The sequence below is a fragment of the Cynocephalus volans genome, chromosome 8 (assembly GCF_027409185.1).
Source record: "Cynocephalus volans isolate mCynVol1 chromosome 8, mCynVol1.pri, whole genome shotgun sequence".
Classification (NCBI taxonomy): Eukaryota; Metazoa; Chordata; class Mammalia; order Dermoptera; family Cynocephalidae; genus Cynocephalus; species Cynocephalus volans.
In genome coordinates, this window is record NC_084467.1 from 89,702,330 (window position 1) to 89,729,063 (window position 26,734).

At 36.2% G+C, this 26,734-nt stretch overlaps 1 non-coding gene across 1 annotated transcript; it reads right to left on the reverse strand.

Annotated features, from left to right (window-relative positions):
- Positions 1-22,602: 22,602 nt before the first annotated feature.
- On the reverse strand, positions 22,603-22,705 carry LOC134385324 (U6 spliceosomal RNA). Its single transcript, XR_010024317.1, has one exon. It is a non-coding gene; the product is annotated as a U6 spliceosomal RNA (small nuclear RNA).
- Positions 22,706-26,734: the final 4,029 nt, after the last annotated feature.

Consider the following 26,734-nt stretch of genomic DNA (forward strand, 5'->3'; position numbering starts at 1 on the left):
GGGTCATAAGGAGAAATTAAACAGAAAAAAAAAAAATTCTTTAAACTAATGAAAATAAAGACATATCTCACCAAAGCCTGTGGGATGCTGCAAAAGCAGTTCTAAGAGGGAAGTTTATTGCAATAAGTGCTTACATCAAAAGAATAGAAAGATCTCAAATAAACAACCTAATGCTACTCCTCAAAGAACCAGAAAAACAAGAACAGTCCAATCCCAAATAGTAGATATAAAGAAATAATTAAGATCAGAGCAGAACTAAATGAAATAGAAACCCCAAAACTGATACAAAAGATCAATGAAACAAAAAGTGATTTTTTGAGAAGATAAACAAAATAGACAAACCATCAGCTGGGCTAACTAGAAAAAGAAGAGAGAAGGCCCAAGAAACCAAAATTAGAAATGAAAAAGTAGACGTTTATAAATAATACCACAGAAATACAAAGAATCATTAGAGACTATTAAAAACAAATGTATGCCAACAAATTTTAAAACCTGGAGGAAATGAATATATATATGGACACATACAAACTACTAAACTGAACCAAGAAGAAATAGAAAACCTCAACAGACAAATAACAAGCAATGAGGTTGAAGCATTAAATAGCAGTCTCCCAACAAAGAAAAGCCCAGCGCCATATGACTTTACTGCTGAATTCTACAAACCATCAAAGAGGAATTGATACCAATTCTTTTCAAACTATTCCAGAAAATTGAAACAGAGGCCACCCTCCCAAACTCATCCTATAAGGCCAGTCTCACCCTGATACCAAAACCAGACAAAGATATAACAAAAAAAGTCACCTATAGGCCAATATCACTGATGAACATACACACAAAAATCCTCCATATAATATTAGCAAACAGAATACAGCAGCACATCAAAAAAAAAAAAAAAATGATGCACCATGATCAAATGGGACTCATCCCAAGGATGAAAGGATGGTTTAACATATGCAAGTCAGTAAACCACATCAAAAAAACAAGGACAAAAATCATATGATTATGTTAGTACATGCAGAAAACACATTTAACAAAATTCGATATCCCTTCATGATAAAGACTCTCAGCAAATTAGGTATAGAAGGAAAGTATTTCAACACAATAAAAGCCACATACAACAAACCCACTGCCAGTATTATCCTGAATGGGGAAAAGCTGAAACCTTTCCTTTAAGAACTGGAACGAGACAAGGATGCCCACTTTCAACACTCCTATTAACATGGTATTGGAAGTACTGGCCAGAGTAATCAGGAAAGAGAAAGAAATAAAGGGCATCCAGATTGGAAAAGATGAAGTCAAAATGTCCCTGTTTGTATATGACATCATCCTATATATAGAAGACTCTATAAAAAAATCTCTTAGAGCTGGTAAATGATTTCAGTAAAGTTGAAGGAAACAATATCAATGTGCAAAAATCAGTAGCGTTTTTATACTCCAACAATTAACTAGCAGAAAAAGAAATTAAGAAAGCTAATCCATTTACAATAGTCGCCCCCCAAAATAAAATACCTAGGAATCAATCTAACCAAGGAGATGAACAATCTCTACAATGAGAATGACAAATCACTGTTGAAATAAATTAAGGAGGACACAATGAGATGGAAAGACATTCTATGTTCTTCAGTTGGAAGAATTAACACTGTGAAAATATCCATACTACACAAATAGATCTAAGATTCAATGCAATCCCCATGAAAATACCAACAACTTTCACATTCTTCATAGAAATAGAACAAATAATCCTAACATTTGTATGGAAAAATAAAAGACCCCAAAATAGCTAAAACAATTCTTAGGAAATAAATAAATAAATAAAGCTGGAGGCTCAGTAGTACCTGACTTCAAATTATACTACAAAGCTATCGTAACCTAAAACAGCATGATACTGTGAAAGAAAAACAGACACTCAGATCAATGGAACAGAATAGAGAATCTGGAAATCAACCCAGGTACTTACAGCCTACTAATCTTTGACAAAGGCACCAAGAACATACATTGAGGAAAAGACTGCCCTTTCAAAAAATTATGCTGGGAAAACGACATCCATATGTAGAAGAATGAGACTAGACCCATACCTCTTGCCATATACCTAAAATAATTCAAAATGGTTTAAAAACTTAAATATAGGACCTTAAAGTATAAAACTCCTAAAAGGAAACATAGAGGAAACACTTCAGGAAGTAAGACTGGGTAAAGACTTTATGAATAAGACCCCCAAAGCACAGGCAACAAAATGAAAAATGAACAAATGGGATTATATCAAGCTAAAAAGTTTCTGCACAACAAAAGAAAAAAATTAACAGAGTGAAACGCCAACCTACAGTGTGAGAGAAAATATTTGCAAACTATGCAACTGACAAAGGATTAATATTCAGAATATACAAGGATATCAAGCATCTTAACCGTACAAAACCAATAATCCAAATAAAAAATAGGCAAAGGAACTGAATAGGCATTTCTTAAAGGAAGATATACAAATGGCCAACAGACACATGAAAAAATGCTTGACATCATTCAGCATCAGGGAAATGCAAATTGAAATCACATTGAGGTATCATCTCACTCTAATTATGCTGCCTATTATCAAAAAGACTTAGAATAACAAATGCTGGAGATAATGCAGAGAAAGGGAAACTTTCCTATGCTATTGGGACTGTAAATCAGTGCAGTCATTATAGAAAATAGCATGGAGTTTCCTCAAACAACTACAGATAGAACTGTCATAAGATCCAGCAATGCCACTGCTGGTATATACTCAAAAGAGTGGAAATCATCATGTCGAAGGGATATCTGCACCCCTGTGTTTATCACAACTCTATTTACAACAGCCAAGAGTGGAACCAACCTAAATGTCCATTGTCAGATGACTGGATGATAGGGAAAAAATGGTATATATACACAATGAAATACTACTCTGCTATTAAAAAGAATGAAATTCTGCCATTCACAGCAACATGTATGAACTTAGAGAAAATCATGTTAAGTGAAATAAGCTAGGCACAGAAAGAGAAATATTACATGTCCTCACTCATTAAGTGGGAACTAAAAAATAAATGAATAAATGTTTAAAAAGAAAGAAAAAAGGAAAGAAAGATACAACAGTCACAATAATATGTTGAACTTTCAAAAGGAGAGAATTGAACTGAGGTTACCAGATGTGGGAAAGGGGGAGAAGGATGGGGGTAAGGGAGGAATTGATAACAGGCCATGAAAATCAATCACATTGTATAATGTTGAATATGCTAACTATCCTGATTTGAGCACCACGTATTGCACACAAGTAACGATATTCAACTCTGTATGCCACAGAAATGTACAATCAACTGTGTTACAATAAAAAGAAAAACAAAACTTTTAATTTTCCAAATGAGATCAGGGTAGTCAGTATGTGTGCTGAATTTCAGCACATTTGTAACAAGCAAGTGTGTAGTAAGTTTCTTAAAGTCTGTATTCTGGATTAAAAAGTTATCTGCATGGGATCAGAGGCAATGTCTACCTTATTGGCCATTATATATTTACGTACCTGGGAGACTGCTATGATGAGGGTGTACGTAAGTATTTCTTAAATAAATGCACTGTGAGATTTCATAGAATAGGGACCCTGACTGTGTTGCTCTAATTCCTTCCAGAGTCCTGGCATATAGAAGTTGTACAACAATGCATGTTTGATAATTATCAGCTAGTTAGTGGAGAGCTGTGCTAAAATTTAATTCCATATTATGCTGTCTACCCTAAAAAAGTAGAAGAATCTTTATCCCAATAAAGGGATAATGAGGGCAGGGTGTGGCTGGGTATTGGTGAGGGTAAAGAGGTGGATTATCTGAGCTATTTATCCTCTTTTTGCCTTCCAAACCAAGTTCTCAATCCAATTTATGTTATAATGCACTGTATAGTCATTAGTGCATAAAGACGTTTCAGGCAGCGACGGATGGACCACATATACAATGGTGGTCCTATAAGATTATAATGGCTATACCCATATACCTATTACATAGGAGGCTGTACCATCTAGATTTGGGTAAGTATACTCTCTATGATGTTTGCACAAAGACAAAATCACCTAGTGATGCATTCTCAGGCCATATCCCCATCATAAATGACACATGACTGTATTTGAAAATCTCAAGGCACATATTGAAAAACCTCTGTCTTTTTCACTTTGTCTCTGTCTCTATCTCTTTTCCTTTCTGTCCCTCTCTGTAGGCTGTTGTACTCATTTGTTCTGTGTCCCATTTTTCTAGGTCTCATTTTCTTCAAGTTTAGTATTTTTCATTTTTATGCAATGTAAACATTATGGGGACTGTGCCTGTCTTGAAATCATTTTTATTTGTTATCCCTGCAGAGTATCTAACTCTTCTGAAATGAGGGCTTTATAAGCTATAATTGTACTGGAATAGAGCTTAAAAAATGGGAGCACTATTTTTGGGTTAATATTTTACTTCCTTCTTCCTGCCCCTAATCCACTCCCCCCTAAACAATTAATAAATGGTTCAAAAATCTATGCATAGATTTTCCTCATCCCAGTAGGGAAAGATAAACAGCAAGAATAACTAGAATGGTTCTACAATTCTACACTTAATGAATGTTTGTACGAAATATTTAATATTTAAAAAATCTTTTAAGTAATTTAGTAGAAAAAACTCAATCTTCTTTTAATAAGCACATATGTAGAAACAGTGCGTTAAAAGTATTTTTTTCTATCTTTTCTGTTGGTTATGAATATTCATGAGATACAAAGCTGATTGTCATCCCTCATGCCCATGATGGGAAGGCCAGATTCATACTGGAAACATTACCATTACCACAAATTGCATTTGTACCCCGTGTCCCCCATCCAATTACCCCAACCTCCCTCTCCCTCCCCCTTTCCCCTCCACTCCACTTTGTAGCTCAAGGACTGTTCTCTCCCTCTGCAAGTCCAATGCACTACTGTGGTCTTCCTTTCCTTCCTTCTTTCTCTCTTAGCTCCAAAATATGCGTGAGCGCATGTGGTATTTATCCCTCTGTGTTTGCTTATTTCACTCAACATGAGTTTCTCCAGGCTCATCCATGTTGTTGAAAATGGGAGAATTTCATTCTTTTTTACGGAAAAGTAGTATTCGAAGCTATATATATACCACAGTTTCCTTATCCAATCATCCATAGATGGACATTTAGATTGATTCCATGTCTTGGCTATTGTAAACAGAGCTGTGATAAAAGTATTTTAACATAGTTAAGATTTTTGATTTTTAAAGATTTGTCCTCATTAATATGTTATTCAAAAACATACTTGTAAGGCAAATGAGAATCTCAACACTAAATTCTATTTCCATTTCATGTATAACAAAGTGATTCTTATCTTTGTTATGATCAACTGTAAGTTAGTGATATGATTTGCTTGTTGTCTCCTACAGATGGATAGTCCCAGGAGTAATTAACTGATGATGCAATGGTAACCTTGATGTCAAAGACTTTATACTTGAGCCTTTGTGTGTGTGAGTGCATGTGTGCATGCATAGTTTTTCCTTCCTCTTTGTCAGATGGTGGGCATGGGAGTATGTGAGGTAGACATGGAGGAGGAAATGCAGGGTACTATATGTAGCTGGGTCATATGGTAGATCTATCTGCAATTGTTTGAGGAACCTCCATACCATTTTCCATAGAGGCTGCACCATTTTGCAGTCCCACCAACAATGTATGAGAGTTCCTTTTTCTCCACAACCTCGCTAACATTTATCATTCACGGTCATTTGGATATTAGCCATCGTAACTGGGGTGAGATGGTATATCGGTGTGGTTTTGATTTGTATTTCCCTAGTGCTGAGTGATGTTGAGCATTTTTTCATGTGTCTTTTGGCCATTTGTATATCTTCCTTTGAGAAATGCCTATTTAGCTCTTTTGCCCATTTTTTAAGTGGGTTACATGTTATAAAGTTGTTTCAGTTCCTTGTATATTCTGGATATTTAGTCTTTGTCAGATGTATATTTTCAAATATTTTCTCCCACTCTGTTGGATGTCTTTTAACTCTGTTATTTGTTACTTTTGCTGTGCAGAAGCTTTTTAGTTTGATATAATCCCATTTGTTTGTTTTTCCTTTAGTTGCCCATGCTTTGGGTGTCATATTCATGAAGTCTGTGCCCAGTCCTACTTCCTGAAGTGTTTCGCCTATGGTTTTTTTTTTTACAAAGTTTTATTGTTTCAGGGTATATATTTAATTCTTAAATCCATTTTGACTTGATTTTAGTATATGGTGAGAGGTATGGGTCTAGTTTCATTCTCCTGCATATGGATATCCAGTAATCCCAGCACCATTTGCTGAAGAGGCAGTCTCTTCCCCAGTGCATAGGCTTGGTGTCTTTGTCAAAGATCAGATGGCTGTAGGTGTGTGGGTTGATTTCTGGATTCTCTATTCTATTCCATTGATCAGTGTGTCTGTTCTTGTGCCAGTACCATGCTGTTTTGGTATTATAGCTTTGTAGTACAGTTTAAAGTCAGGTAGTGTTATGTATCCAGCTTTATTTATTTATTTATTTTTGCTCAGAATTACTTTGGCTATTTATGGTCTTTTGTTATTTCATATAACTGTTATAGTAGTTTTTTCTATTTCTGAGAAAAATGTCATTGGAGTTTTGATGGGGATTGCATTGAATTTGTAGATCACTTTGGGTAGTATGGACATTTCACAATGTTGATTCTTCCAATCCAAGAGCATGGGATATCTTTCCATCTTCTTGTGTCCTCTTTAATTTCTCTCAGCAGTGGTTTGTAGTTCTCTCTGTAGAGATTTTTCACATCCTTGGTTAATTTTATTTATCAGTATTTTATTTTTTTGGTGGCTATTGTAAATGGGCCAGCTTTCTTGGTTTCTCTTTCTGCATGTTCTCTATTACAGAATAGAAATGCTACTGATTTTTGTGTGTTGATTTTGTATCCTGCTACTTTGCTGAAATCATTTATGAACTCTAAGAGTTTTTTTGTAGAGGCTTTAGGCTGTTTGATATATAGGATCATGCTATCCGCAAAGAGGGACAGTTTGATTTCATCTTTTCCAATGTGGATGCCCTTTATTTCCTTCTCTTCTCTGATTGCTCTGGCTAGTACTTCCAGCACTATGTTAAATAGGAGTGGGGAGAGTGGGCATCCTTGTCTAGTTCCTGTTCTTAAAGGAAAAGCTTTCAGCTTTTCCCCATTCAAGATGATATTGGTGGTGGGTTTATCATATATGGCTTTAATTATGTTGAGATATTTTCCATATATACTTAACTTATAGAAGAGTCTTTATCATGAATGAGTGTTGAATTTTATCAAATGCTTTTTCAGCATCTATAGAGATGATGATATGGTCCTTGTGTTTGATTTTATTGATATGGTGTATCACATTCATTGATTTGTGTATGTTGAACCAACCTTGCATCCCTGGGATGAATCCCACTTGATCATGGTGTATAATTTTGCATATGTGTTGCTGTATTCTGTTAGCTAGTATTTTATTGAGGATTTTTGCATCTATATTCATCAAGGATATTGGCCTGTAGTTTTCTTGTTTAATTGTATCTTTACCTGGTTTTGGTACCAGGGTGATGTTTGCTTCATAGAATGAGTTTGGGAGATTTGCCTCTGTTTCAATCTTTTGGAATAGTTTGTAGAGAAGTGGTGTCAATTCCTCTGAATTTTTGATAAAATTCTGCTGTGAATCCATCTGGTCCTGGGCTTTTCTTTGTTGGGAGCCTTCTGATAACAGCTTCAATCTCTTTTATTGTTATTGGTCTGTTCAGATTTTCTACATCTTCTTGGTTCAGTTTTAGTAGTTTGTGTGTGTCCAGAAATTTATCCATTTCCTCCAGATTTTCAAATTTATTGGCATATAGTTGTTTATAGTAGTCTCAAATGATTCCTTGTTTTTGAGATGTATCAGTTATAATATTGCCTTTTTCATTTCTAATTTTTGTTATTTGTATCTTCTCTCTTCTTTTTTTAGTTAGATGTACTAATGGTTTGTCAATTTTATTTATCTTTCCCAAAAAACAACTTTTTGATTCATTGATCTTTTGCATTGTTTTTTGGTTTCAAATTCATTAAGTTCTGCTCTGATCTTAATGATTTCTTTCCATCTGCTAACTTTGGGTTTGGATTGTTCTTGTTTTTCTAGTTCTTTAGGGTGAAGTGTTAGGTTGTTCACTTGCCATCTTTCCATTCTTCTGAAGTGAGCATTTAACGCAATAAATTTCCCGCTTAGTACTGCTTTTGCAGTATCCCACAGGTTTTGGTATGATGTATCATTATTTTCATTAGTTTCAATAAATTTTTTGATTTCGTATTTGATTTCTTCTTAGGCCCATATGTCATTAAGTAGAATGCTGGTTAATTTCCATGTGTTTGTATAGTTTCCAGAATTTCATTTGTTATTGATTTCTAATTTTAATCCATTGTGGTCTGAGAAAATACATGACATAATTCCAATTTTTTTGAACTTGTTGAGACTTGATTTGTGACCCAATATGTGATCTATCCTGGAGAATGTTCCATGTGCTGATGAGAAGAATGAGTATTCTGTGGTTGTTGGATGGAATGTTCTGTAGATATCTGCCAAGTCCTATTGGTCTAGAGTATTGTTTAGATCTTGTGTTTCTCTGCTGATTCTTTGCCTAAATGATCTGTCCAATATTGACAGTGGGGTGTTCAGATCCCCTGCTATTATGGTACTAGTGTCTATTTCCTTCTTTAGGTCTAATAGCGTTTATTTTATAAATCTGGCTGCTCCAACATTGGGTGCATATATATTTATGATTGTTATATCTTCTTGCTGGATCAATCCTTTTATCATTATGTAGTGGCCCTCATTATCTCTTTTTATGGTTTTTAGTTTAAAGTCTATTTCATCAGATATAAGAACAGCTACTCCAGCTCATTTTTCATTTCTGCTTGCATGCTAAATCTTTTTCCATTCTTTCATTCTTAGTCTATGTGAGTCTTTTAGGTGAGGTGGGTCTCTTGAAGGCAGAATGTAGTTGTGTCCTCCTTTTTAATCCAGTCAGTCAGTCTGTGTCTTTTGATTGGGGAATTTAATACTTTTACATTAAGAGATGTTATTGAAAAGTGTTGATTTACTCCTAGCATTTTATTGATTTTTGTTTGTACATCTTAAGTGTCTTTTGTTCCTTTTTTTCTGATATACTACTATTTGTCTTCTGTATTTGTTGGTTTCTTGGGTTGTAGATAAACTTTTTCTTCCTCTTCATTGTTGCCATTTTTATTTTACTAGTGGGTTTTGATTTTTCTTGAATTTTTATAGCAGTGGTAGTTATTTTTCAGGTACCAAACTCAGTACTCCCTTGAGAATTTCCTGTAAGGGTGGTTGTGTGGTAGTGAACTCCCACAGTTTTTGTTTGTTTGAGAAATATACTATTTACCCTTCATTTTAGAAGTATAGCCTTGCATGGCAGAGTATTCTTGGATCATCTGATTCCTTTCTGGCTTTTAAGGTTTGTGATGAAAAGTCTTTTGTTAGTCTGATTGGGGCTCCCTTATAGGTGATTTGATGCTTCACTCTTGCAGCTTTTAAGATTCTCTCTTTGTCTTTGAGTTTTGCCAATTTGACTATAACATGTCTTCGAGAAGACCTTTTTGGGTTGAATATGTTTGGTGATCTTTGAGCTTCCTGAATCTGAAGATCTGTGTCTTTTCCTATACCTGGGAAGTTTTCTGCCACTATTTTGTTGAATATGCTTTCAATGGAACCTCCTTTTTCCTCCCTTTCTGGAATACCCATGATTCAGATATTTGAGTGTTTAAGGTTGTCTGATATCTCTCTTAGATTTTCTTCAATGTTTTTATTCTTTATTCTTTTTTTTTTTTGTCTGCCTGTGTTATTTCACACAGCCCATCTTCAAGGTCAGAAGTTCTCTCTTCCTCTTCTGCAAGCCTGCTGGCTAAACTCTCTGTTGTGTTTTTATTTGGTTGAATGAATTCTTCAGCTCAGCAAGCTCTGCTACTTTCTTTTTCAGGGCATTGATTTCCTTGTACATTTCTTCTTTGAGGTCCTGTATACTTTCCCTCATTTCATTGTGTTGTCTGGCTGAGTTTTCTTGTATCTCATTCAGTTTCCTTAGAATTATCACTCGAAATTCCTTGTCAGACATTTCAAGGGCTTCTTGTACTATAGGATCTAGATCTTGAGAATTATTACCCTTTGGTCGTGTACTTTCTTGATTTTTCATATTTCTGGTATCTTTCCTTTGATGTTTAGTCATTGTGGCAGTGGATTTCACAGTCCACTGGTTTGACACTATTGTCTGGCTAGGATGCTGCTGGGGCTGCCAATTTTGTATGGCTGCTTCAGTGTCTGCTCGGTTGTCCACTAATTCCTTGGGTGCATGGCCACCTCATATCTTAGGCCTCTTAGGGGAGGTGCCTCTTTGGTCGGCACTCACTCGGCCAGGCTTGAGATGGACTTGGGCAGTGGTGTCAAGGCCTACCTGCTGGGTTGCATGCTGGCACCATAGGGCAGGTAGTGTTCGAGGATATATGCCTCTCTGATCAGTGTGCACTCGGTGGGACTGGGATGGAGTCAGGTGGCAGCAGTGAGGCCTACCTGCTGGGTCACACACTGGTACCGCAGAGCTCATGTTCTCCGCAGATCTCGGGCTTCTCCAGCTGAGCACCTCTTTGATCAGCTCACACTTGGTGAGACTAGGGATGGAGTTGGGTGTTGGCGGCGAGGCCTATCTGCTGGGTCATGCGCTGGCACCACAGGGTGCGTGGTCCCTGCAGATCTTTGCACCTTTCTGATCGGCACTCACTCAGCAGGGCTGGGGATAGAGTCAGGCGGCGGCAAAGAGGCCTACCTGCTGAGTCAATCTCAGAGGTTTTTAAAGCATGGAATTAGTTTTCTGAGTCAGACAACCTAATTAGTATGCTTCCTGGTTTCAGTCTGCTTTCTCTTGGCTCAGTCATTTGTATTATTTTTTGAGTTCAAGTTTTTACTTTGATAATCTGAGGAAGACTATAAAACATCTCCTTAAATAAACACACACACACACACACACACACACACACACACAGACACACACCCCATAATCATATATTTTCCTTTTATATACAATTTCAAAAAGATTCCGGGATATTGAAGCTCATTAATAGACTTGAGAATTTAGAACATCTTGCATGGCAGAAATTAGGGCCTAAGCTTCTAGTGATGCTCAAAGCTTGATTTCACGCCCAGCCACCCCCACAGAGGAGGGATGTTTATTCTCAATGGTACATGGTTCCTGGGAGTTGGACTTCCAAAGTGATTAAAAAGCCAAGTACAATAGAGTGGATTTTTCCCTTTAGTCTCTTTCTTGCATGTAGCTGATGTAGGGAGAGCATCTCCTCTCTTCCTCTTTTGAGGATTCTTCCTTTTTCTCATGAAGTGGGGAAGATAAGGGTTGATACTTTTTCTCACTCATCACATAGTCAGTCATTTGAACGTATTATCTCCAGCTGTCTTGCCCTTTTCTTCTGGCTCTTTTTATTGGTGGTGGTGTTCTGTGTTTCTCCTTCTCACCTGTGCTTTTATACTTTTATCACAGATTATATATATATAATAAATAATAGCTAACAGTTGTAGTGCTTTTATTATGCTAGTCATTCGTCATTATTTTCTCTGGCACACACACACAAATACACACCACACAGTTTAGTATTCACAACAACCCTTTGAGTAGGTGTTATCATTATTCTCCTTTTATGAGAAAACTGAAGCCCCAAAATGTTAATTGCTCAAAGTCATGTAGTTAGGAAGTGATAAAATTGTCCTCAAATTTAATGTTCTTAATCAATATGTTATGTTGCTTATTCATAAAAGCATGGATTTTTTTTTTTGCTTGAAGTACTTCCTTTAACATTTCATCTTTTGCAAGGTGTATAGAATTCTAGATTAATAGTCCTAACCCCACAACCACCCCCAGCACTACTTTAAAGATGTTGCTTCTCTATCTTCTCATTTTCATTGTTTCTAATGACAAATCCTCTGTAATCCTTAGGTTTGTTCCTCTCTACATAACATGTCCTTTTTGTCTGGTTACTTTTAAGCTTTTCTTTTTAAAACTATTTTTTAGTAATTTGATTATGATATGCATTGGTATAGTTTTCTTCATGTTTCTTGAACTTGAGGCTTATTGAGCTTCGTGGATATGTGGGTCAATATTTTTCATCAAGTTTATAAGAATTTTGGCCATTATTTATTCAAATATTATTTTGGTTCTTTACCTCTCTCCTCTCCCTTGAGGATTCCAATTGAAATTGTCTCATAGCTTTCTGATGGTCTTTTTCATTTTTAAAAATGTCTTTTTTTTTCGCTGTATTTTTTATTTTGGATAGTTTCTATTTCTATACTTTTGAGTTCACTGATCTTTTTTCTGCAACATCTGATTTTCCATTAACTCTGGCTAGTGTATTTTAAATTTTAGATATGGTAGTTTTCATCTCTAGAAGTTCAATTTGGGTCTTTTTTTATATTTTCTGTGTCTCTATTTCACTTTTTGAACATATGGTATATAGTTATAATAAATGTTTTAATGCCCTTTTCTGCTAATTCCAACACTTTTGTCAATTCTGGGTCAATTTCAATTAATTTATTCTTCATCTCATTATGGATTGTGCATTCCTGCCTTTTATACGTGCCTGGTTAATGTTTAATTAGAAACTAGACTCTGTTTCTACATTGCCATTGTGAATTTTACTTTCTTTGGTACTGAATATTTTTTGCATTTCTATAAATCTTCTTGAAATTTTTTTAGTCACTTGGAGACAGTTTGTTGTTTTTGTATCTGGAAAATCATAAAAATGATTTGTCAGGTGAGTTTAGAGCAATGCTCAGTCTAAAATTAATTCCCACTGCTGAGGCAATACCTTCCTGGGTACTCTAACCAATACTCTGTGAGTTAAGAGGTTTTGCAGTCTGGCTGGTCAGAACTGACACTCTTTTTCGCTCTATGTGAGTGTTGGATACTCTTCTCTCTAATCATTTTGGACAGGTATTTTTAGCCTTGGATAATTTTCTAGCACACTCACACTGATCAGTGTTTATGGGGGTGGGGTGTGTAGAAGAAACATGGTCCTCTGCAGAGAAACAGGGTCTTTTCTCTGTGCGGTTCTATCCTCCCTGGCATTTTATCCTATGGCCACTGGCTGTCTTAATCTTCCAGAATTCTCAGCTCTGTCTTTTCAGCTCATGGAGCCCACTAGATTTCACCCTCAGTTCCTTTTCTATCACAGCCTCAATCTCTTTCAAGACAGTAAGCTGTGGCTCCCCTCTTTTGTTTCCTGTTTTTGTTTACTTGCTTTTTGAATTGTGTCAGGAGGGAGTGTAAATGGTAAATGAGGTCACTGTTACTTCATTTTTGCTGGAAGAAGATGAACTAGATGGTATGTATTACATGTATTTTACTTTAAAAACTTTACCTATAAATTTTTATTCTGTACATATTCTTTTGAAACTTATTTTTTCTACCCAATAGTATGTGTCAAGGTTTATCACTGAAAACTGATTAGATACAATGTATTCATTTTAGATGAATATCATAATTTTTATTTCCTTATTAATAACTTGGCATAGTTTTTGACCCAGTTGCCATTATTATAACAGGACAAGTCAAATCCATGTTTCAGATTTCTTACCTGTGAGATGTTGATAGTTATAACAGGATTGTTATGAGAATCATATAATGTGTCTTATGTGGTTCAAATGGAACAGGGTACATAATAGATACTCAAAAATTCTTAATTTATTCTTAGCTATTTTCACTTCTTTTTCCTACTAATTTTCTCATTCCTCTCCTCTTTCTTTCCCCTTTACCTTGCCTTTTTGAATTCATCAAACCAGGCTAACTGATTTACTTAAACAATCGAAGTAATTACAACTAGACAGTAGTCATTTTATGAGCGAAGGGCACAAGCGAGAGAAATAATCTAGGTGAGGCCATGTGAGTTGTTAGGACTGAATTTTAGTTTTTAAACTTCTGGCCTTCAAGGACTCAACTTTTCTCCTAGTAGCAGGAAACATGAGGAAGACCCAAGAGAAAGGCTACAAATAGTACTTCAAAGCATTTTAGTTCCTCAGAGAGGTGGAAAAGCAGGGCACTAAATCATACTGCCAAGGTGAGCAGAGACTGCCTTTCTCTGAATCTGCCTAATTTGCTCCTGGAGGAGCTAATTCTTTTCACAGTTTGGAGACCAAAGCTCCATGGATAAACACAATGCTTCTTCTGACCTCTTTCCCCCTGCCCCAGTCTTCATTTAAAATGTCTTAAACCAAATCCAAAGAAAAATGAATCTGTTCATTTAGCTCTCCAATTGCAATAGCTTCCTGAGTCGCTTCCCCACTACCTCATTCCCCTCCTCCCACCCATCTGCATGTTGCTGCCAGGCTCATCTTCCTTAAGAGAATCTTACAGATACGAATCGTTCCCTATTGTCTCCTAAATCGAACACAGAAGTCTTTTCTGGCTTTCAAGTGTCTCCACAGGCTGATCTGCAAGATGCCTTTCCATATTTATGTCCTTTTACTCCCTTCCTGTACCTCGTATTTCAACTAAATGGGACTGTTCACTCAGGGCTGCTGCAAATGGTTGCATAGTATGTACACTGCACAAAAGCAGAGAGATGAGGGAGTTAAAATTCAGCTTGCACTCTTGCACAGTTGGACACTTTGAAAGTTGTGTCTGCCCAAAGGGGATGCCTTTGTCTACTTCAAACAAAAATGAAGTAAGCTGAAGATGCTCCTGTTAACTAAATATTCACAAACACACTGTATTATTTCCTATGTCTGTCTTTGCTCATTATCTTCTGTAGATTCTGACTTCTTTTTCTCCCAGTTTATTCCTTTTCATCCAGTCTGTGGAAGCTGTCAAAGCTTTACTAGTGACCTTACACTAGTCCTCATGTTTTTAATCTTCTCTGTGGTCATTTATTTGTTGATACTCCCTCTTAAGTCCCTCTTCTCTTGGTTTCCATGTCATGTCACTTATCTTTTTTCACAAATTATTAATTATCAGGTTATTCTGCCTTTCATCTCCACTCCTGATAGTTAACCAATCATCAAGGCAATTCTACTTTTGAATGTTTCTCATAATTCTTTCCTCTTCTCCATCCCAACTGCTATTGCCTTAGTTTCAACATTCATCTTTTTTTATGACTACTGCAAAACATTCTTAACTGTTGTACATTTCTTGATATTTCAGTCCCTCCTCCACATTGCTGCTGTAGTTATCTTTCTAGAACATTAATTTATCATGTCATCATGCCATCTCTCAGCATCTAATGATGAAAACAAAACACTGGTTAATTGAGTGCATATTCTTCTAAACATAGTGCCAAACTCTTCATATACATCTGTTGCCTTATGTGCATGGTAATCATGATGTGAAAATAATAATATGTTATAGATTAAGAAACCAAGGCTCAGAAAGAGCAAATAATTTTCCCACACAGCAGTGGCAAAGCAGTGTGTCAAAGACAGGTTACTCTGATTACAATGCCCTCTAGCTTTCTGCTAAATCTTACTGTCCCTTTAGAAATCTGAACTTTAACGTTAATATTTCATGTTCTGAATGGCCTTGCCAAATCTCTTAACTTACATATAATAATAATAATAATGACAATATAAAATGCATGAGGATTGTTGGGAAAATACAGGAAAATGGTCAGGGCCCCTCAGATGTTCAGAATCTTGCAGAGCATTTGATGTAAATATGCACGTGCATACCCAAGTGTTCCTTGGTTAATGTTTAATGTAATTGCGCATGTGCATCCAGGTGTCCTGGGTTATGGACTTAAGTATAAAGGGCGAGTGGCTCTGCTCCACAGTGCCCCCCACTCCTGGGATGCTACTCGCCTCCATGGGGAGGCTGCTATTGCTGCTGGAGTCTGTTGCTGCTGGGGTCCCTGGGACCCTCTGAGAGGCTGCCGCTTCCACCAGACCTGTAAGCAGCTACTGCTGTTGCTGAGGACTGAGCTCGTGTTATCTTCCAACAGCTTCCAGGATCTTTCCCAATTATCTAGCATGACCTGTACGTGAGGGGTCTGGGAACCCAGTCTGTACAATGGGTTTGAAGAGTCTGAGCCCTAACTCTGACAATATAAATGGAAACTTATTATAACTAAAATAATGAAACATTTTGGCTTTAGTTATGATTTGCCTCACTCAACAACTGACGTAGTTGTGTAGCTTGACAATTGGCTACGTCGGCAGGATTTCGACATTAGTCCTAGCTTTGCAGGGATTTGTTTCCTTAAGAAAAAAAAAAAATACATACAAAGTGCTTACAAATAATAAGAGCTAGAGAAATGTAAGTTATTATACATCTTCAAAACCCTCATGATATCTATTTTCTAAAAGTTTTTTGATTTGCCAAGTTGAACAGATTCTTACTTCTTCAGTGCATTCACTGCATTTGTTTATTGTATTTATTTTCAAAATTTTCTCCACCTAGCTGTGAATCTTTTGAGGGCAAAGACTGTGTCTCAGTTGTTGCTGTATACCCAGCACCTATCAAAAGGCCTGATTGAGTAAATTGAACACCATCTGTAGTGGATTGAATTATGTCCCCCCAAAATTCATTGAAACTTGAATTGTATCCCCAAGTTTCATGTATTAGAAACTTAGCCCTCACTGTGACTGTTAAGAGGACAGGAAATCCTATTATGGTAATTGAAAGTTGGAGCTTTGAAGAGGTGATTAGATTGTAGTATCATGCAGTAGTGAATGGATTAAAAATGGTGGTCAGGGGTGTTGTTCTGAGGGCTTTAAAAGAAGAGAGAGCAGAGTCTCTCTCTCTCTGCTCTCTCTGTTTCCACCATCTTGCAATGTGAGACCCCTGGGTCACTGCTGCCATGACCAGATGGACTTTGGACTTCCCAGCCTCAGAGACTGTAAGCAATAAATTTTGTTTTCTTTATAAATCATCCAGTTCCATGTATTTTGTTATAAGCAACAGAAATCGACTAATACACCATTTGTGCCACCAACCAAAAAACCCACAAAAAAACCTTGTTAAAACTAATGTATTATCATGATAGATATTTAAACTCAGAAGAATATCCTGTTCACCTTCAGAGCTAGTAAAACTTTGCAGAGAGCACAGACTGAATTCCCAGGAGAAGATCTGAGAAAAGAAATCAATAGACATATCAGATTCATGGTTCGAATATAAAGCCTTTAGAATATTATTGTTGCAGACCTCCGCAGGTAGCACTTTTGTGTTGTTCAACAACAAATTATTCATTAAAAAAATTAAGGAACAGGCTCTTCCTTTCCTAATCTAAACCACAATAGAAATAATGTACTGTTTATTCCCAGATCTTTAAGGGCACATAAACATGGAAATTAAAATCTGGGGCATTTTCAATATTTCACTAATTTTTTTGAAATCATTCAATTCCCTGGAATTAGATTGCTTGTATAACAAAATATATTTTCTTTGCTGTGATCTAGAAGCAAAGCAGCACATTCCAAAGGTAATAAGTAATGGTTGGCTATTTGTAACATCATGGAAATCATTGGAATAAGTTAGTAGATCAGACACTGTGACTAGAACTACCAGGCAGACAGTCACTGTAGGGAACTAAACATGTCCTATATGTAATTTACGTTGGATACAAGTGCTCAGTGACTGTCAAAATGAGTCACTGGTAATGCTGAAAAGAGCAAAATGAGTCACTGGTAATGCTGAAAATTATCCGTGCACTTAATTTTATTACTTATTAGTATCACAACTGCTATACTGACTTATATGAGATAGTAAGTGATATTATGAATTCTAAAATATAGATCATTGGTTAAAATCTGAATGAGCGTAAGAAAAAAATAATATTAGCCATTAATATATGTAGTTTTGCTAGTAGACAAATCTTTTCAGATTATATTGTCCATAATTAAAAACGAATAATAAAAGGAAAATTTAGTGAAGAAAACAATACTTTTTTTCAAAGTGCATAAATCTTAAGCACATAGTAAACTCATTTTTGCTAAGTGAACACACCAGTGTAAGTACCCAAATGAAGCTATTAAACATCACCAGCATCTCAGAAGACTTCTTCATGTGTCCTCCCAGTACGTAGGCCCTGAGCCCCTCCCCAACCCAGCCAAAATGTGACCACTATTCCGACTTTAATACCACAGATTAGGTTTGCATCTTGTGTACTTTATAAAATAGAAAAGTCCAGGATATATTTTTGTTTTAGACTTTTTACATTGTGTATTATGCCTGTGGCATTCATCTATATGATGGCATATAGCAGTAGTGTGCTTTTAATCATTATTTTATAATCCTCCATTGTTTGAAAATACACTTAAAAATTTTTATTCTTTTGTTGGTTGATATTTGTGCTATTTACATGTTTTGGCTATTACTGATAATGCTGCTATGAGCATTCTCTTGTTTGCCTGTTGTTGCATATCTGTACACATTTTGGTTGAATATATAATTAGGAGTGAACTTGTTAAGCAAATAGGAATGAGTGTGTTCAGAGCTGGTAGATTCTGTCAGTTTTCCAAAGTGATTTTTACCAATTTTCACTTCAATTAGTAGATTATGAAAGTTTTAGGTATTCCATATCCTAACAGTTGGTATTCTCAGATTGACTGAAAAAACTTTAGCCATTCTGGTGGGTAAGTGGTTGTATCTCATTGCAAATTCAGCTACCATTCCTTCACCTACCTTCTCTCTTCATATATGGTTGTTTAATACTAATGATATCTCACGGTTCTAACAGTATTATTGTTTGTTTTTCTTTTTTTCTCACTTCCATATATATATATATATATATATATAATTTCTGTAACCAAGTATCATCTATAATTGTTGCTCCTGAAATTTGTGTTTATCATAATACAAACACCAATTTTGAGGAGAGTCTTCCATAGGTCATGAGCATTCATTTTGAACTTTGTTAGAATAAGTAATAAACTTCTAAGGTGTTTGGGTAATTTAGCATTTTGGGTTTTGGCTTCTGGTCAAGATGGCAGAATAGACAGTCTCCAGCATCAGTCTCTCCCACAAATCAACCAATTCACAATTATTAAAAAACAACGACAGCCAAGCTAGGGCTGCTAGCGCTCAGGTGAAGAGAAGGAGAGACCTACGGAGTTCATGAAGGCAGGAGAAGCCACGATGAGAGAAAGAAAGGATCGTTTCCACCATTTCAAATCCCAGCTGCTTCCAGGCTGGAGCTGCTGAGTCCATGGAGCAAGAGCTGGCAAAAGCTGCAGCTGTGCCCTTTGGATGGAGTTGCTTGGAGGTGGCAGGGGAGAAGAGGGTCTTCGTGGCCCTTGGGCCAGCTAGATCACTAAAAGGGTTCCTGTGGACCCACATAGGAGTGAGGAACAACAACAACTGAAAAAAGGAACCACTCAGAGACTGGTGAGTCATCCCAAGGGACTGCTGCATGCCCTGCCCCATGGGAAGTGTTTGGAGCACAGGCGGTGGAGGAGATGGGCCCACCGGAGGAACACTGGGGCATACTCTCAGATTATCCTGAAATATCAGGGAAAGTCTGATCCCTGCTCTTGCAAAAAGGATTATCTACTGATCGTTATCATCTGTCTGAGATCTGGTCTTCATTCTTATGTCCTTTCACACAAACACTTCTGTTTTAAGGTAGCCAACTTGAGTGCCTTGACTTTTATAAATAGCATTTTCTAACAATGTTATGGTTGTTTTTATTTTCCCTTTTTTGAAATAACAGCTCCTGTAATTTTGATGTCTATTGAATTAATACTCATTTATTCATTTGTTCATCAAGCATTTATTCAGAGATTATTCTGTGTCCAGCACTGCACATGATGTTGGGAAGGACAGATGAACAAGGAATAATCCTTGAACTGAAAGAACTCAATCTAGGTGAGGAGATAGATTTACATGTTGTCCCTTTGTTAATGTAGCAAGTACTCTGATCCCATGTATTCAGGATCATCCATGGGATGCAAAGGAGCAAACTTGGTGGTGGTTGTGGAGGGGAATGATTCTGAGAAACAATCTAACAATGATGTTGAACCCCAAGCCGAGTCTTGAATTTACTATGTGCTCAATTTTATTTAATTTAACCTATTGAACTATTCTCACAGGTCATACTCAGATTATCCTGAAATATCAGGGAAAGTCTGATCCCTGCTCTCGCAGAAAGGATTATCTACTGATCCTTATCATCTGCCTGAGACCTGGTCTTCATCCTTATGTCCTTTCACACAAACACTTCTGTTTTAAGGTAGCCAACTTGTGTGCTTTGACTTTTATAAATAGCTTTTTGTTTAGGTCTTTGGCTCTAAACCCTGTCTCCAAACGGGGTTCTGCATTCTGCCTTGTTTTGTCAGTCTGCCTTCCAGAGGTTGGAAAACTGCTTATTTGAAGTTAAGATACTCTACTAATTGCCTTGTGATCTCTGGAATCTACAGTGCCTGCTACAACATTTGTGAATTGTAGGTGCTCAATTAATTTTTTTAAAATAAGTAAATACTTCTTTACAAAGCCTCATGGCTACTGCTGGTACTTGATGATCATTCTCTCCAGTGCCAGCTTCTATCCTGAGTTTTGTTTCATACTCCTTGTTGCTGTTCTCCAAGAGCTTTATTTTGGTCTTCCTTAACACATTATAATGATCCTCCATCAGTCAAGCAACCTGTTAGGAGTATAAATATCTATTTCTGCTCTCTGTTGAATATCATATTTTTCCAATTATTCTTAGCCTCATTTCTGTGCCTGGTCTTTTTTTGGTAATTTTTGGGGAGATATAATTTCAATTTTAGAAAAGTTTCAAGAATAGTACAAAAATTCCTATATACCTTTGCCCAGAATCACCATGTTTACATTTTTGTCCCATTAGCTTTGTGATTTCTTCTCTCCTCCTCCTTTCTTTCTCTCTTTCTCCTCTCTCTCCTTATAATATTTCTTTTTAAACTATTTGAATGTAAGTTTCAGACATCATATCCATGACCTAAAAATACCTCAGCGTATAGTTCCTAAAAATCTAGAATATTCTCTTATACAACCACAGTACAATTTTCAAAATTAGGAAATTTAACATCGATACTGTACTGTTATTTAATCCACAGTCCATAATCAAATATCATTAATTGCCCCAATAATGTCTATATTCAAATTTTGTTCATTCTGCCAATAATGTTTTTATGTGGGTCCAGAATCCAATGCAGGGTCATGAATTGTCTTTAATTGCATTTCTAATAGTCTTCTTTAATCTAGAATAATCCTCAGTCTATCTTTGTCTTTCATGATCCTGGCTATTTTGAAATGTACAGGCTAGTCATTTTGTAGAATATATCTCGGTTTGTGCTTGTCAGACATTTCCTCATGATTAGATTTGGATTATATTTTTTCTCAATAACACAGAAATGACACTGCATTCTTCTCATTGCATCTTATCAGACTGTCTTGATGTCAATTTGTCCGTAGACTAAATATGTTAATTGTGTTGTTCAAATTTTCTATGTTTCTACTGACTTATTTTTGTCTGTTTAATCTATCAATTACTGGAAGAAATGTATTAAATTTTTCATTTTGATAGTGAATTTATCCTTCTCCACTTGTAGTTGTGTCAGTTTTTGCTTTGTATATAGTTGATTTTCATTATTCTTAGGAGTTCTGTTCTACAATCTTGCTTTGAACACTGAGTTAGTGAATATTGACTCATTAACCTGTAGAGAAATACGGAGGTTTCTGTGAGCCTCTGGTCACATTTCCTTCAACCCACCAGTACATAACCTTGTTTTATGTGTGTTTCTGTTTAAAGAGACTTCATTTAATATATATAGTTGATTCATTAACATTGAATTCATGGCCAACAGAATAACTCATCCTTGTTCTAAGCTACTTAACATATGTATTTTCTCTGTAAATCTCATTGTAGTCTTGTCATGCGTATGAACAATAGACAGAATTTCAGCACTACACTTGGGGGCCATTGTAAACAGTAAAATCATCAAGAAAAAGCACAAAAATGTGAAAGACAGCACCAAACAGACCATGAAAATGACACTTGTTTATAGTAGGCAACCTGGAACAGGATGACAGAGTGTCACTTTCTTTATCCTTAGCTGGGAATGTGCACTTTGGGCAACTCAAATGTTCACTGTCTTTATCTGTGTGCAAATGACCATGAAGTTCTGTGAGTATTGCTTTTGGGGTTACAAATAAATTTTAGTGAGCAGGAGAATTCACAAATGTGGAAACTGAAAATGATGAAGATTGACTGTATTTGTCAGCACCACGCTCAGCCAGTGAGCTAACCAGCCATCCCTATATAGGATCCGAACCCGCGGCCTTGGTGTTATCAGCACCACACTCTCCCGAGTGAGCCACGGGCTGGCTCTAGATTGACTGTATTTGAAGCTTTTAATAGGTACATGTAAATTTAGAATTATTTCTTCACTGTGAATTTAACCTTTTATAAATAAGAGGTCAGTATCTTATATCTAGTAATATTTGCCTTAAAGTTTATTATATTTGATATGAATTCTGCTATATCAGTTTTTTTTTTATTAGCATATGCCAATCTTTTTAAATTCAACTCTCCTATGTCCTTATTTTTTTTACTGTGGTAAAAACAGATAAAACTGTATACAGCACAAAAATGTGAAACACTTTGAAAATTTGAGTGTCATCCTTATGCACAGGCCATGATAATATTCTCTGTATCATTCCAGTTTTAGTATGTGCTGCCCAGGCGAGCGCTGTACCTATGTTTTAATTTCGTGTTTTATAAACAGCTTTTGGATGGATTTTTTTAAAAAAACAACAATCTGAGAGAAAAAAAAAACCCTTCAGTTCTTTAACTGAAAATTATAGTTCCTTTATATTTGTTGTCATTATTAAATATTTGGATTCATTTCTACACTTTTATTTTGTGCTTTCTTTTTTCCCCCTTTTTACTATATTTCATTTCTTTTGGTCTTTATTTATATTGATGAATCTTTTCTAGTCTTCTTATTCTATTTTTTTTTCCTTTAACTGTGGATAGATAGTATTTTAGCATGACTCAATTTGTCGAATATTCATAAGGCCAATCAGATATATGTTTTATCTTGGATCAATTTAGAGACTATGTCCATTTATTTTCTTGCAATAGTTACTCAAGATATTTTAACATGTGTATTTTATTGAGGGAAGATAGAACAGGACCAGGCATCAACGTTTGAACACTACTCATATTTGAATTCTTACTTCTATAGAAATTTACTTTACTATTTTTGGAAGAAGAGCCTAATGATTATTTTTCTGTTTGGGGTAAATGATCAGCTGTCCTCTGTGCTCTGTTAAAGAGGTGGGTAGTAGTTGACTATTGCACTTACTTCACATGCAGACTTTGAAGGAATCCTCCTTGTTTCCAGCTGTTCTTTCATTGTTCTTGGAAGCTCTGAGCACAGATATTTTCTAGGCTCTGATAAGCAGAGTGTCTCCTTCCTGCATTGCAGTTCCTTGATGCCACGTTCTGGATTACAACTTTGCCCAAGCTGTGTCATCTGTTAACATATCTCTCTCTCTTTACTTCTCTCAGTTTTCTTTTCTTCACTATAATAGGTTGATTACTTTCTTTTTTTTGGTAATTCTATGTTTTAACAGAGCTAAACAGTGCCTTAGGCTTCAGTCTTAAATGAAGACTGGATATTTATTGAAAATAAACTTTATTGTTTATTTATCTAAGTAAAAAAGTAATAAGATACATATTAGTAAACTCAGACTGTAGAGAATTTATGGAGGACTTTAAAAATCCACCCACAATCTTGTAACCTCGAGATAACCATTGTCAATATTTGTGTATTTCTCTTGTATTTCTATAATATGTATTTCAAGGTGTCTGAGGTGAGCCAGAGCTTAGATTCTGAGAATAAATTGACATGTGTACTGACTAGTTTAAAGTATTAGTTTCACCAATAACAAGGTGTGTGGCCTGGGGCAAGTTTCTTAATCATTCTAGCCTCTGTTTCCTCTCCCATACAATGGAAATAACATTTCATTGAACTATTATGAGAGATAAATGAATAAACACATGTAAAATGCTTAGATGAGCATCAGGCACAAAGTAAATACTGCATAAATGTTAATAATTTTGACCCCTTTTATCCATGTGGTTGCAAATGGGAGCTTCCATATTATATGGACCTTGCCTACCTGGTCATAGTGATTGGTTTAGGCATGAACACTTGAACTCATGGGGTATCATTAAGGGGTTGTTGATTTGAGAGAGTAAACTGACTCGAAGAGGTTAAGAGAAAGAGTTCATCTGTGCTTAAAAACCTGTCTCCAGTTCTTGGATACCCTTTGTAGTTCTGTATCTTATATTTTTATAGCTCTGTTAGCTAAACCAAATCCTTCTTTTACTTATGCTACTCCAAATTTAGAATATTTTCAAGGAGTCAAACCAATGAGTCTTCAGGAACACACTTATTTTCCTGGATATTAATATTATAGGGACACACATTTATTTAACAAATACTTCTACCACAAACATTCAGAACTTTACACATATACACCCATTTTATTGTTACCACAGTCCTATGTGATAGGTAGTATTATCTTAATTTAATATCTGAGGGTACTGTGACACAGAGAGGTTAAGAAAATTTATTCTAAACCAGGTAGTCTGGCTGAAGAATGCATGTTCTTAGCTGCTATGCCATGTTGACATGCCCCAGTTACTTGGACTATATACATCGATTTGCAGTATGCAAAGAGGATATAGTTTCCTTTGGTAGAATTAATACACCAGAAAACCTTATTATGAACCAACATCGCCCCCTTACTATATCTCCATTTCTCTCTCTTTCTCTCTCTCTCTCTCTCTCCCCACCCCCACATACACACACATAAAGTAGAGATGAATAACTAAATTAGCTTAATCCAATAAAATCATTCTTATCTTACATTTTTATCTAATATCTAATTAGTGCTTTTATTTCCTCTCCTTGCCCAACTCCTCCTCCAGGGGCCATCTGATTGTATAAGGGAGTTTTCTCCGCAAAAGACTCTGTCTCAGAAGTGAGTGCAGAAAGAAAGAAGCTCTCTGTGTGTTTCCTTTCCTGCCTGAGTGGATGATGGTAGGTGCAGCTCCCTGTCAGGCCAGATTTGTTGTGATGTGGTTTCAAAGCTGATCCATGACTTCTCCAACCTAGGTTTTACCTTTCCTCTACTTCCATGAGGAAATAATCTCCTTGTGCTGGGGGACATTGTTTATGAAGGAAAAGACAATATGTTGTAAAATATTATCACCCTAACTTAATATGACCATTCCAGTATTCCTTGGATATACTTTCCTCTAAAGTGTTTCATTCACCCTTCAATTTTTCCAATTTTCTCTGTCAGTTTTAGTAATTTTCTAATAAGAAAAATATAGGTTTATTTTGTTTAAAATTCAGTGTCAGACTTTTCTTTTTTAATCGGTGTGTTTCATTGCCAGTGTGTATGTGTTCTCCGTTAATTTTGCCTGTTATTTGGTGAGATATTTTGATTTGTAACTTAGGTATTTATAAGCTCAAAATGATTATTTTGTTATACTTTGATTATTCACTCTTTTTCTATTTTTCTTGCTTTTTCCTTGGGAGCCTCTATGTTTGTTTGACTGGCTCTCTATTCTTAGTTCCTTATGTGTATCCTGTTCTTACTCATTTTAATACCTTTGTTCTTTGCCACTCCTTTTGAAAGCGTTCTCCAAAATTTTTCTCCATGAGACCCATTTCATGATTTGTGGTGACTCTCCTGCTCTTTTAGCCATCTTGGTGGGCTTTAATTATGCACTAGAGTTTAGATCTTGAGGTATTTTTTTTTTCTGTTTTTGTTTGTTTGTTTGTTTTTATCGGAAGCTGGCCAGTACAGGGATTGAACCCTGGACATTGGTGTTATCAGCACCATGCTCTAACCAACTGAGCTACCAGCCTTGAGGCATTTTTCCAAGTGCTGTCAGATCATTTTGTATCTCTGTTGCCATGATAGGCCATTTCTCTTTTGTTATAAACAGACCATACTCTCTTGAGCATCTTTCAAATCTTTCTTCTCAGGGAAAACTATTCTCAGTGGTAAGACTTCTTCTAAGCCTTCATAGCCAAGGCTCCTTTCCTTGATTGTAGATATCTTTGCAGAAATCTCATGACCTTGCCTCTCCATCCACTCACTCTTGAATGAAAATCTTTCATTTTCCAGCTTGTGGTTAGGTGAGGAATGTAGTGTCCTTAACCTCTTTCAGTGTCCATCTGCATGCTGGCAACAAGCCCTGAAAGACACTTTTGCATTTTCAGCCCTTAGCTCTATTTGTCAAGCCCCATGGCCATTCATACACTTAGGCCAACTGGAGGACTCATCTTGGCTTCAGTTGTTAGTATCTTTGTCTTGGTAAGTGAGTCATACTCATGAGCAGTTCTGCCTTAAAAGTAAGGAATGTGGCAGGCTCTACCCTGCAGTAATGTTATCATTGCTTCTATCTCTGCTTCCAATACTTTTCCTTACATTACTCAACAGTCCTGCATGCACTGTGCACAACCTACAGTTCTACTTACTGTCATTGTATAGTGGAAGTTTTAGTCTCTGTATGGCTTTGAAAATGAAGGATCTGATGGGGAAGTAGCTGAGAGGAGGACAGGATTCCGGGTTGAGTGGCTCATAACTAATGCAGTTGAGCTAGGTCATTTTTATGGTTAATGTAACCCTTGCATCCCAGAATTAGTGGTATATGGCTGGAGTTAGTAAAAGTATTTTATCTAACATTTTA